The following is a 13,030-nucleotide window of genomic DNA, read 5'->3' as shown; positions in this document are numbered from 1 at the left end:
GCAATCTGCACAGCCTTCCAAGGTGCACGCACACTGCATGAATAACATCACTATCCCCAGCGCAATGACACAGCCTTCTCCCTAATAGGTGTTCTGATCCAAGTAGTCATATTCAGTGACAGGACAGATCTAATCTCAGTATGGGTGTGCTCTAAATTTTATTGTATCAATTGGTACTTTCAGAAATGAGAAAATAGAGGCTTGATTCCTTTTTCCATCTGAAAGTTTTTAGTTTTACAGACTGGTTGACAGACCTTAAATGCCATTTCTCATCCTCCCACACAAATATTTTAAACCTCCAAAAAGCTGAGCTAGAATTAATTTTTTTCTGTCCTGCTCTCTCAACTAGTTTCTAAACACCATCCCTTTTTTAAAGTTGAACATATTGCTCTTAGTAAGGAGAAAAGACAAACTATTTCACCTTTCATAGAATAAATCATGTAATCTGTCTATATTTACACTTTTAACCTTGGGGGAAATGTCGCTACTGAAGTTTGCATGAGGGGGCTAAAGTTGTAATACACATTTATTTTATAGAGATCATAAACAGACGATGTAGGTTTTTGTTTTATATAAGTAAAACTATTTAATAAGAATCATTTTTTTCTATTATAGCTTCTCTATGTTCTTTTTAAAGGTACATTATTTTTGAGTTAAAATAATGTCTACTGAATGTCCTTTATATGAAGGATGCACAAATAAAAATGTGGTATACCTAACATGTAAGAACATTATCATAACCTAGAGACAAATGAGGCAAAGATGAATGATGCAATATTGATGGATCTTTAACATACAAAGGGAAATGAAAGAGGCTAGTCACCAAAAACTGTAAATTATAAGATGTATTTACATGAAATATCTATAATAGGCAAATACAGAAAGACAGAGGGATATTAAAGTTTGCCTAGGACTGGAGGAACTTTAAAGAAAACAGTGAATATTTATAGGGATGGTGTTTCCATAGGAGATGATATTTTCTAAAATTGACTATGGTGAGGGTTACACAGTTCTGTGAATATTCTAAAGTCAGTGAATTAAAATTGTAACTCAAAAAGCTGTTTAAGAAATACATCTTATTGAAGATTTACTTTTTCTTAATTTTTTCCTGTCTTTCAAAAAGTTAAATTTATTTTTACTTACTAAATAAAAATAAAATTGTACGGATTATCGGAGTACCAGTGATGTTTTATACGTTATATATTATATTGTGCATAAATCAGATTAAAATATCTATGTCCTCATATATGTATTATTTGTCTTATCCTCACACATTTATCATTTCTTTATTGTGAAAACTTTTAAAGTCCTTCAGAGAGTTTTAAAAATATAGTATATTATTATCTATAGTCACCTTACTAGGAAATAGTATGCCAGGGTTTTTAATGCACGTTTTGTGCGTGTGTGTGTGTGTGTAAAAAGACAGTCATTTTGATGAAGTCTTAAAGGAAGACATTAACTTGATTTCTAAGTATCCAAGTGACTTCCAAAATATCAACCTATAATCTGAGGATTTTTAGTAAAAGATAGCTACTGTGAACTACTTGCACCTCTCAGAAACTCTGTGCTGTTGTTTACTCTCAGTTGCCTTCCTGACGTGAAAACCTCTTCATACTCACTCTAGATTTTATTACAGGGAATAACCTTTTGTAAGTTCAAAGCCAAGGTCATGCCCCTTCTGCTCAAATCCAGACTCCAGGCATAAATCTTCTCAGAAAAGATCCTTCTACACTTGCATCAACAAAGCCTCTGACATATGTCATAATGAAGCAACTTTCATTGAGTTACAGCATTGAATGTGCCTTCATGTGATGGACTCTGAAAAATTGCTCCATCTTTCGCCATTCCCATGGCAGCTGTCATCATGTCATAAATGGAAAAAAGCTTAAAGGTAAAAAAAGGCCTTTTGCTTTCTTAAGAGTTGTTGCTACTAGAAGCCACACAATCTGCAACGTTACTAAAGGGAAATCAACAGTGTATAAGAACCCAGAGAGTGCACATACAAGAAAAGCTTGCACGTTACTTTCAAAGATGACAGGATAAAAGAGAAAGAACAGTGCTTTCCATACTATTCCAGAATATTCCATGGGGAACAGATCTGCTTTGTCTCCTGAACTGTGATTCTGGAGAAAGAATCTATCCTAGCTAATCACATTAAAATCTTTTACCTTTATGTCTTTAAGTAACTTGCCACAAGACTTGGGTGCCAGGTCAAGATATACCAGACCAACTTAAGATAGAAGGCAAAGATTTGGGTAATAATCCGGTATACTATAAAGTGAGATGCAAAAGTTTCACTTAACAGTTTGATAGAATTATCAAGCTAGTATATTTCCTTTTCTGATTTCAAATAGCAATACAGTAAGACAAGAATGAGAAAAGATATACAAGAAATAATTACTTAATAAAATTAAGCCAGGGCTACGTAGTGAATTCAAGGTCAGCCTGATTTACACAGTAATAATCTATTTCAGAGGGAGGGGGAGAGGGGAAGGGAGAAGAAGAAGGGGAGGGGAGGGGGAGGGGGAGGGGAAGGGAGGAGCGAGTGAACACTGCCAAGCTGCCACCTACTTGTTGATCCTTCTAACTAGCTACTTTAAAATTTGGGTAAGCTCCAGAGTTATCAAAGGAAGTCAAAAGGGAGTGAAAAGTCAATAGACTTAGAAGAAAGAAATTACAAGGCTGACAGACACTATGTATTTTAGCACCAATTTTCTTTTTACCCATTGAAATGGAAATAGTGCACTAAAAGCTCTTTGCCCTTCGTTGCTATAATATTTACTTCTAAATTATTATCTTTAATAATGATTGCACTTTACATTTATAAAACATATTGCTCTAAAAAGCTCAAAATGTTGCCCTACATATTAATTCAATTCTACTTGGGACCACATCCTAGAAAGGTATGACTATCTACATGTCTAGGGAGTTACAAATGGTTTCAAAATATTCATTTTGGTCCACCTGACTGTGTAAGGCGTGCGGGCAGGAAGCATTTAAGAAATGAGTGAGTGACTGGAAGGGTCCATCTTTGCTTACTGAAGCAGAAAGAGGGAGGGAGGGGGAGGGGAAGGGGGAGGAGGAGGATGTCCCGTCTGTCCTAGCAGATCCAAGGCTTAATTACAAAAACCTATCCTCAAGCACAGTTTGCTTCAATTAGGCATAGTAATCCCATAACATTTTTGGTTCTGTCCCTCCATTTCATATGGACTCTATGGTATCAACTTTGATGCCAAAGAAGTATATTTAGCTGAAGGAATGCGCCGAGAGGAAAGCAATTTCATGAAGAAAAAGAGCCCAAGGGTGACCTGAAGGTGTCCATTCTTTTTCTTCAGATTTATATGCTAGAATGTGCATACTTTTAGAAGGAAAATGAATGTTTTGTTAACTTAGTTTATTCCTCTTGTATCCCTGAGCCTAGAGCAGGGTGAAGAATAGGGAATTATTTTTTTTTTAAAGTCCAATGAATAAATGAAGTAGCACCTCATGAGATGGAGGCTGACAAATCACAAGTTTGAATTCAGCCTGGGCCACTTAGGACTTAGCAAGACCCTATGAGAAAATAAAAAAAAAGAAATAAAAAGGTTACAGATATAGCTCATTATGAAGGCGTGAAGGCTCAGTGTTCAGTCCCTAGTACACCCCCCCACATCAGTTATCTTGGAGAGGGGCCACCTGGTGAATCTGTAATTGTGTAGGTACCTTAAAAATGACTATTACTCGGTTTCCTTATCAGACACAACTTCTAAAACACCTAGTGTAAAATAAAACAAAATTTAAACTATGATTTGTAGTGAAATAATGGAAATTAAACTAACTCTTCTGTTTCTTTTTGTTTGTTTGTTTTTTGTTTTTGTTGTTTGTTCATTTGAGATAAAGTTTCACTGTGTAGTTGAGACTGACCTGGAACGCATCATATAGCGCAGGCTGGTCTCAAACTCACAGCGATCCTCCTGCCTCAGCCTCCCAAGTGCTGGAATTGCAGGCGGGCCATCACACCCGGCTTCTGTTTCTTGATTGTGATGAAATCATGTACATAAAGTTCCCCTACCTGTTTCCTTAATCACTGACTATTTACAGAAAGTTAAGAAAAGTAAAAAAATCACCAACTGATATCTTTTGATAGCTGTATAATTTGCGACTTAGGCAACTTAGGCAACTTTGGTGCCTAAGTTAAAATAAAACTATTAAATATGTTACCAAAATCAGCAACTACAACTAAAAACTGAATGGCTGAGAGATAATAAAACATTTTTATTGAATTCAGTGCCATTACCTTAAAACATGTAAAACTAAATTTCTTGCAAGGGCAAGTATACAGGAATCTAGAAATCCCAGTTTCTATTCTCATTAAACTGTAGGATGGGGGTTCTCACCTGGGTAAGTCTCTGGACCCTTAGAAGGGGACCACAATCTAAAAAATTAGATTGTTTCCAGCTAGACTTAAAAGTCAATACAGACTGTCTAGGGAAATAGCCCCTCTTTTCTACACATGGAGCCACAGAGCCACCTCAGCCCCCTACTGCATCCCAGCTTCTCCTTTCTGTAAGTATGTGAAAAGGAAAAATGCAAATGTCGAGGTTTGGATGGAGCTCCTCCCTCTGGCTGTGACTTTTAACCATGTAATAATGTGCAGAGAATGTTGTTGGTATTCCAAGATTCTGTGTGGCCGAACAATTTCTTTACATTTATAATTAGAAATATTAAAGATTTACCTAGCTACTTTTTTAAAAAGTCATGATTCCAGGTCAGTATTTATTCAGGAGTCATCCGTGGACATACAGGAAATATATGTAGCATGACATGGTCATTTGTGAATTGTAGAATTTACCATCTTAAAATATGCCACTTTGGCACATTAAGTTAAAATATGGCCACAGTTTGGGGCTAAGCCCTTGTACTAGGTCCCAAAAGAACAGAACAAACCAAACTGACATTACTCATGCTGAATGCTTCATTATTAAACTGAAGCATTAAAAAAGCAGATATATAAAAAACAACCCAGATATTGCTGAAAACAACAGATTCTGGTTTACTTAATTCACTGTATTAAGTCCCCTTGTTTTTAAGCATTACAAAAAAATGACTTGTCAGTTTTTTCCCCTATGGTTCTGTTTTCTTGTTCCCACCGTATAAAACCCACTGTTCTATCACTGCCTCCAGGAAAGCTCTTATTCTATTTCATACAGTGAGGTCTGGCCTAATCATAAATCACAAGTAAAAGTCAATTATACTTATAACTAAATTTGTCAATTATTTTGAGCTAAAGAAAAACCTCAAAAAAAGCAAGAGAGAGAAAGGTACCATGACCTTCTCTATTCATTTTAAAAGTAGGAGATAAAATTCCTATGTGAAAGGAATCCTCCTTAGAAAAGGTAAAAGAGACAGTCTTATCACCAGAGATAAGCAGAGAAGGCCTACTAGATTCTGTTCACAGATGTTTTAAGAAATTATTTTAATCTTCCTTTAGTTTTCCCACATATTCTAGTTACTGTTCCACAATTGCTTCTCTTTATTCAATCTAATATGCAGTTAGGTATTGTCATTTCTTTTGGTTTTCATTTTCTTATAGAGGCCCCCCAATGTACATGTAAAAAATCTGTACACTTTTTTGCCTTTTATTCTGTTTTATGTCTGTTTCATTTTTAGGTCCGACTAGAGATCATAAGCAGGTAAACTTTCAACTTCCTATATCTCAAGATATGCTATATTCAAGAACTACTTCTAAAGCTCCTTATAAAATCCCCAACAATAAAAATATTTACCAATTTAATCTTGCATTACCAATTAAATCCACAAAATCATGGTTTTATCTTTAGCATATTTACTAAAAATTTCTATGTGGATACTAAGTAGTTATCACACACTTCACCAGAGGAATTCCCAGCATATTTCTGGGAAACTATGAAAGTTTACTAAAACAGGTACTTCAGTACCTGTTCAGAATTTTTTAGAGCCTTAAACCAACTTTAAAACATGTTTCTTTTGCTGGTCGTGGTGACACACGCCTTTAATCCCAGCACTGAGGAGGCTGAGGCAGGAGGATCGCTGTGAGTTCGAGACCATCCTGGACTACATAGTGAGTTCTAGGTCAGTCTCAACTACATAGTGAGACTGTCTCAACCCCCCAAAAAGCAACATGTTTCTTTTTGTATCCTTCATATTACTTTGAGATTAAGTACTGTCACATAAATGAAGGTTGTTTCTCAAGTGAAATATGTGTTTATCACTTTACATGAGGATCTTGACTAGTATTAGCGTATCGTAAGAATAAGTTGAAAAAAATCCCATTAAAAACCAATGCATCATTCAGTCACAGCCCTTGATGAAGATTCCTCAGAGATTTTAGTTTAGGTGCATGCGCGCGCGCACACACACGCCTGAGAGACTGTTTTCCTTCTACTAATTAAAAAAAAAAAAACGTTATTTTTGAATGCCTTTCACATCTCTTAAAAGTACTCACATGCCACAAATAGTACTTCCACAAGAAATACAATACTACAACAGAGGTTAACAACAGCAATCAACTGAATACCCTGGTGGGTTCCTGTGGGGAGAAGTGGAGGAGGAGTGACTTGGGAAGGATCCTGTCAGTCTAAATCTGTTGCTATTCATTTCTCTGAGCACACTGCCAGACAGCTGGATCAGAGTCAGAGTCAGAGCCGTACACCTTAAATTACCAGATTCACACTTAACAAACACATCATAAAGATGCCAGAGACCATGTTTGAACACATGATTTGTTCTTTTCCGGGAAATAGTGGCATTTCTCCGATGCTAGGTATTATGTCTGTGTGTGACCAGCTTTACCAATCAAAAAGGTGCACAAATATTCATTGAATTCTTACCAGCTTGGAGGCAATGTTCTTGCAAATGACCGTGTTTAATTAGTGACATGACTCATTTAGAGGTCTGTCCAGTAAGCGAGGTTATTTATTCAAATGCTTGGGAGAACTAAACACATTACTCTGTGAAGCTTAGTGGAAGAAAAGTGAAGTAATAATTACAGGAATTCATTCAGTATTGTGGCCTATTACACCCTACATTAGGTACTTTAAATTTACTTCCTAGGCAGTTGAAGTTTTTTTGATGAAATAAACGTCCTTGGAATTATTTCCCTCCCCCACCTCCTAGTATGACTTGGGAGAATACAGATAAATGGAAGGTGGGATGATGGATCAGAAACACTCAAAAAAAATTGGAAAAGGATCAAGACAATTTACTTGCAACTTGTATAAACAGCTACACAATTTCCATAGATACATGTTTACTAACATCTAGCAAACTAGAGGAAATACACACTCATGCACTATATCCAGAAATTCTCATTAAAATGAGGCATGAGGCAATCCAAATATGATGCAATCATACCTACTTCATTTAAGATAATTACATTTTTAAAGCTTGTCAGCCAGTACACTCAAAAGCCAAAAGCATTACTTTCTCTATATATCTCTTCATGGATTCAAATTTCTTAATCATGAGCACAGTAACTTAGCAATACCTATGCCAACTCTTTGACAGTCCAGGGCTTTTACACTTGATATTTTTTTCAATCTCTTATGAAATTTCCTTTGCTGTTTGAAACCACAGTTCTTTCAACCAAAATATACTGATTCTCCTACTTCCTTATTTACTCTGCACTCAAATTTCTATACACTGATACAGGGCATCCTCCTGTCAAGCCTTAAATCTGAAGCCCGGCACAGTCGGCTTCATTAAATTCTATCAGATCTTCAGGATGTGCATCTCCGTAATTTATATCTAAGCATAAGATACACTTTATTCCTTTGCACTTTCTCCTCATGTACTCCCCTCAATATTAAATCATTCAATTCTTCCTTTGAAACAACAGAGAAATTTCATGCTAAAATGTAGAACGACTTAATTCCTATGCTGATATAAAGGCAAAGACATGCGAAGTCATGTGAGAAGACCTACATCCCTAGCTAGGTGTGGTTTACAACTTTACCTTTTTAAGTACACAATAAAATAGTCCTGTGAACCATGAAGCTTTTAACTAAGGGATATTGAATTGAATATCTCAACTCATGAGATGTACTGTTTTAAACCACAAGTAGTGCCTTGAAGCTGCCTGCCAACTTCATAATAAAGGGTTTGAGAGTCACAAGTTATCAAAAGTTATCTATCATCATTACATTTTTCCACTGAAATAGTCAATAAGTACACAATCATTTTGGTCATGGAAGGATGCACAAGTATAAAACAGGAATCGTCTCATATTACTGATTCTACTTACAACAGACTGTGCTGTCTAAAAAGCTAGGGTATCTATCTAGTTTTATAAGATTTGGAAAATTAATTGTATACACTGCATGGATTATATCAAGCATAGTCTGCAAATTCAGTAATGAATAACATTAATATTCAAAAACCAGAATAGTAAGTTACGGAGATTTCCTAATAGCAAGAATTGAGAAAAAAATTAAAACTCTAAGTAACACTTCAAAGCTTTAACACTACACAGATCTGGGAAAATATGAGTCCATCCAAGTTATTCCTCATTTCAAATGGATACTTAAAGACCATCTTAGGGCACACTTGAGGTTAAAAAACTACTGATATATGGATTTATATGTTGTCAAATGCTAAACATATTAGTCTGTTATTATTTGGTGCAATTCCAACTGTCAACCCAATGCATATTTTTATTTCATCCTAATATTAAAGCAAACAAAAATGCTACAAACTATGTATTACAAATATAAATTCTGAAATTAATTTATCTTCTTTCAGTATTTTCAGTGAAGATGCTCAAATAAAGTTTATTCACAGTTTGGTTTTAGAACACCAAGAAGCTCTAGAATCATTAGTGATAGGTTTAGTAACTTCATTTTCTGTCAATTTTTAATGAAGAGACTTGTCTTTCATTAAACACTTCTGAGATTACAAGAAATGAATCACAAAACTTTGGCATTAAATAGTTTTCTTCTTTACTAAATTCCAAAAAGTTGCTTACTTGACTATGTTGAGCTAAGAATTTCTTAATGAACTAATTTATGGTTTTTATTCTCCATACTACTTAACAAGACAGTAATTTCTTGGGGGAAAAGTGAAATCCTTTAATGTACTTTTTTCAAAAATCAAAGCCTGCATAATGAAATGGACTGTCACTTAGAATTATTCTATTTTTAAATTAAATCTTCATTAATGTAATACATTGACATTTATTCTGCTTAAAGCCCATATATAATTCTCTTACTTTAAAAATTAATGTGGGCAATGTATGAACACATCTGTATATAACCTCAACTTTCGGGACACACATGTCTAAAGTGAAGTAAATGTCATACACAATAGAGCAATACATCACTGCATTATTTATACCCAATGATATCTCCTCTGATTAGGTGGAAGACAAACAGGTTGAGCAAATAACAGAAAATCACAGCCCAGATTCTAAAGCCAATCTTGACTTTAGAAAACCTCTCTGATGAAAAAGGGAAGCAGAGAGGCAGGGAGTCAGGGAAAGGTGAACAGTGTAGAGTGAAGGAAGAAGGGATAGAAAGACTCGGAGCAAGGAAGGAAGGAAGAAGAAAAACAAATGGAGGAGGAAAGAAAGAATTCTAGTGATATTTGGTTGAGGATGACAAGAACCACACTTTACCCAGTCTCTAGGCAATTTGTAGGATGGTTCAGGAATGAGTAAAAATTAGAATGTGGTGTCCTGAGATCACTGACTCTCCTAACCTTGGAAAGATCTCAGAGATCATGCCTCATTTTACAGGAGACACAGAGGCAGGGAGAGGTGAGGTGGCTTACTAGAGGCTTCACAGCAACCTAAAGGAAATGAACTCAAGCTTCCACTGCTTCTTAAGATAATCTATGCAGGCACACTTAGCCAATATATAGTCAAGGCTTACAGACATCTCCAAACATCCAAATTATTGGGGTTATTAAATTATTTTTATTCAACCATATTAACTTTATTATTGTGTAGTTTCTAGAGCTTCATCTTTTACTTCACATGCTCTAGCCCAACCTATTAGGGAAGGTAAAGATACAACTGTGTGCAAAGAAGAGGCTCTTACTATAAAGTTTCCTTTGTTGCTGTCCCAGAATTCAGAACACACAAAACAGTTTGCCAAGGGCCAAAAGTATATGATTCCAGGGGCTTTGGTTGGCTCACATGTCCTACATAGGGTTTTTCCTATTTTATCGTACTTGAAGTAGAACAGATATGGGCTGTTGCATGCATGCACGCACATACAAAGACACATTGTCTTTACATGGAAAATTCAGGGCTCATGCATCATCCTCTTTTACAGTAGTTTAAACTTATTTTGAAGACCAATCCAATTACCTTACTTTTAAAAGCACCTCTTTTAGAAGAACCTCTTATGAGGTATATATAAGACCCATCTGGCTTCCCCATCTGTCAGAAAAACAGACCCTTAAACAACCCCTGGAGTGTTCAATCCCATTTTCACAGATTAAGCACAGCTAGAAAAACAAAGCTAAAATTTAGAAAAAAATTTCAAGTAGTAAGAGCACACCATGTATCTTGCAAACATCTCTCTGAGATTTATGGTTACCAGCCCCCAAAATTTATAACATTCTAAGACATTAGTTGATATTTTTAAATACTTAAGTATTAAACAGAAATCAAATTTTGCTATTTTTGGGAAATGCTCCTCTAATGCAGGAAAAAGTTCATGCTTTTGGGAAATAAGATTCAGGGATCTGACACCAAAAAAAAAGGAATTGAAAAGAACTAATGTTTACTGCATTAGGTAGGTACAAATCAAATACGTCTAAAGAAGAAAATGTATCTTTAATAACTCTATTTCTGTTCCTGTTATCCTCCTAAAACAAGATCACATAATTGCACTAGTCAGAAAAACACCAACAGTTACTTTAAAATACAACTAAGGGTTCCTCAGAAATACAACCGACAAAAGTTCAGTTTTAAAAGAAGGCATGATGCCATTCTTTTGTTTAAGGAAAATATGACCACCTAAACCATTTTCCATTAATATGGATATTAGTATTAGGCCATTGAAGACACTTATTTTTCTCCCCCTGGGAACATACTTCTTGGCTAGAACAATCCTGGGACTTTTTGCTCCTTATAGGTTTCGCAACCATTCCTCCTTTTCCTTCTTCTCACCAGATGTTAAGTGCTGCTTGTTGCCTTATTATCTCTGTCCTCCAAACTTGAATATCTATCTATTAAAGGAGACCATCATCTATTTTGAGTCTTTTCTTTCTTGATTCATTTCTCTCAATCAAATCTAATGAGACCATACTTTGTGAGACACGTTCATACTTCACATCTCTGGGTTTTCTCTGCCTTGAGACTTACTGCCCATTCAGGAAAATTCTGCTTCCACTCTGGCAATTAAGAGATCTTGCTCTGTGATCCTAAGCTCAAGGTGGGCAGGTTGATTCTGCTTTTCAGGTATGAATGATTATAGGTTCACTTTAGTCTATGTTAGCTCTGGCTGCTTGTAAATGTGGTTGAATACTTTTACGCAAATTCTATTTTTGCAACAGCTGAATTGTTCTACTTTTAATCCAGGACGAAAAGTGTAATTTATATTTAGTTTTGGGATATTTGGACAGAAAAATCCACAAATCTTTCTATATATTGATAACAACCTCTAATTTTACTATAGCATTGATTATTTGAAAAGCACAACACAAACATTACTAACAATATTAAATTCTAATAGAATTTTCATGCCTAATTCATCTTGCGCAAATTACAAATATTAATATGACAGGTTGCATCAGAGAATACATGAAATACAAATGAACCTACATTCAAAGAGATATATTTTTTGCTTTATTAATTCATACTACTTCTTAAAAAGTGGTGCATTCAAAAGCAGTATTATCCTAAAATAATTATTATTTTAAAATATTGTTTATTGAGTAGAAAAAGATATATAGTTTAACTTGCAAATATCCCTAATAATCATTCTCCTGTAAAGTTTCTAAATAGCCTTCAACTGAAAAGAAGAGAAACTTTTCTGTTCATGCATTTCTTAGTGGCAGCAGAGAGCTGCAAAATAAAGTATTTTAATTCTGGAAATACTGACATATACTTCTTTTACATAGACATTCATGTTAAATGGCATATATATATATATATATATTCCTCTTACATATTCTTTGTAATGGCCAGAGGTACAGAGGAAGATAAATACATGTTCTAACCATCTTGGGCAGCACAGATAATGCAACCATGTTCCCAAATTAAAATCCAAGCCAATATTTTTTAACTTCTATAAAAGCATTCTGGAAGGCAACTTATTTCCTTGTATGAATCAATTATATAAGAGAACTGACAAAAACAGCAAGCTCTAAACAGATTACACTGTCTCACCAGCTTGATTCAACAAAGAGCAATGGAAAAGAAAATCAAATGCAGCTTGCAAAGTCACATTCACATGAGGCTGTAGGGAGAAAGGGGGGGGGAAACCTGGTACTTACAGACTGTAAAGTAAAATGTCCCAGTTTCGCTTTGCACGGTACAGCAAATCAAACAGAGGTTTCAGCTCTCAGCAAGTCCCTGCTTCCACTACACTGATCATCCACGCAGAACAGGCCCTTATGGATTGCTTAGGCAGCTGGGAGATAATGGGACCATATTCTCTGCTGGGACTAGAGATGCTGAACTGCTCGCCGCTGCGCGCTGCATGGCTCTCGGCCAGCATTAATCAAGGAAGACCCAGCTTCGTGGATGTGTTCCCCAAAGGATCTACGTAATTAGCGCATGAATCAAAGACGCACACTGGGCAAAGAACATACATCCCTAACTGGCTCTCCTCACATCGAACTTGATTAGGAAATCAACTTGGTTTTCCGATCAGATGTGTTCAGCCTTTCAAAAAATGCAGACTTATACAGCTGTTTATAGATTTCAGGGGAGGGGTGGAGATTAAGGCTTCCTTCCCAATGGGCAATTTATGCAATTTCTCAGCTACAGAATATAATTATACTGGTTGTTTGGCACATATGGTGGGATTGCCCTACGATTTGGTTTGCCTGTTCAGGTTTAGCT

At 35.6% G+C, this 13,030-nt stretch overlaps 1 protein-coding gene across 4 annotated transcripts in view; it reads right to left on the bottom strand.

The window, feature by feature from the left end:
• Positions 1-12,743, bottom strand: part of LOC104866129 (contactin-4) — a 536,780-nt gene extending 524,037 nt beyond the window's left edge. For 2 of the 4 annotated variants that reach the window (XM_033756986.1, XM_033756985.1), the window contains exon 1: positions 12,460-12,741. The gene's annotated coding sequence lies outside the window, so the exon portion shown is untranslated. Of the gene's footprint in view, positions 1-12,459 lie in introns of all 4 variants that reach the window. The other 2 variants (XM_033756987.1, XM_019208307.2) reach the window with 2 other exon arrangements.
• Between the last annotated feature and the right edge of the window lie 287 nt (positions 12,744-13,030).

The sequence above is a fragment of the Fukomys damarensis genome, unplaced genomic scaffold (assembly GCF_012274545.1).
Source record: "Fukomys damarensis isolate Sample0158 unplaced genomic scaffold, DMR_v1.0_HiC HiC_scaffold_28, whole genome shotgun sequence".
Lineage (NCBI taxonomy): Eukaryota > Metazoa > Chordata > Mammalia > Rodentia > Bathyergidae > Fukomys > Fukomys damarensis.
This window is presented reverse-complemented; position numbering and strand designations above follow the sequence as displayed.